Genomic DNA, 793 nt, shown 5'->3' with positions numbered 1-793 from the left:
CCAGGTCTTATATTATGGTCCTCCCGAGAGAAAGAACCAACCAGAGATATATATAAAATGCGATCTATTTGAGAAATTGGCTCAGATGATTATGGAGACTGAGAAACCCCACGATCTGCCGCCTGCGAGCCGGAGACCCAGGAAAGGCAGTGGTGTGATTCCAGTCTGAGTTTAAAGGCCTGAGAACCAGAACACTGATGGTGAAGCCGCAGTCCAAGGCAGGAGAAATGGACGTCTCAGCTCACACAGTCAGGCCGAGATAGAGAATTCATCCTTCCCTGGCCCTTTTGTTCTGTTCTGGCCGCAGTGGATTGGACGGTGCCCACCTATCACTGTGGGTGGGAAACCTGCTTTACTGAGTCCACCAATGCAAACGCTAATCTCATCCCTAAACGCCCTCACGGACATACGCTGAGATGGTGCCTAACCAGGTACCTGGGAACCCCATGGCCCAGTCTAGCTGACACATAAAGTGACCCATCCCAGGTCTGTCCCTCTCCTCCTACCCCTTGATTAGGAGCTCCTTCTCATACGGCGAAGACCTGGACTATTATATCAGTTTGCCAATGCGTGCGTTCAGACGTGAACTGTGTGCCACAGTGTGCGAGGTACAACTCTAAGCCTGTCCTCGGGGACATTGCAACCCACAGGGAAAGGCAGGTCAGGATGGCTGCAGTCCGCACCATGGGCTATACTGGGGCTTCCGCAAGGCTCCAGGGGAGCAGGTGTGAGGGGCTCTCAACCTAGCAGGGGGGCATCCTAGCACCCAGGTAAGCATAAGTAGGACTTACCA

This window comes from Eulemur rufifrons, chromosome 1 (genome assembly GCF_041146395.1).
Source record: "Eulemur rufifrons isolate Redbay chromosome 1, OSU_ERuf_1, whole genome shotgun sequence".
NCBI lineage: Eukaryota > Metazoa > Chordata > Mammalia > Primates > Lemuridae > Eulemur > Eulemur rufifrons.
This window is presented reverse-complemented; position numbering follows the sequence as displayed.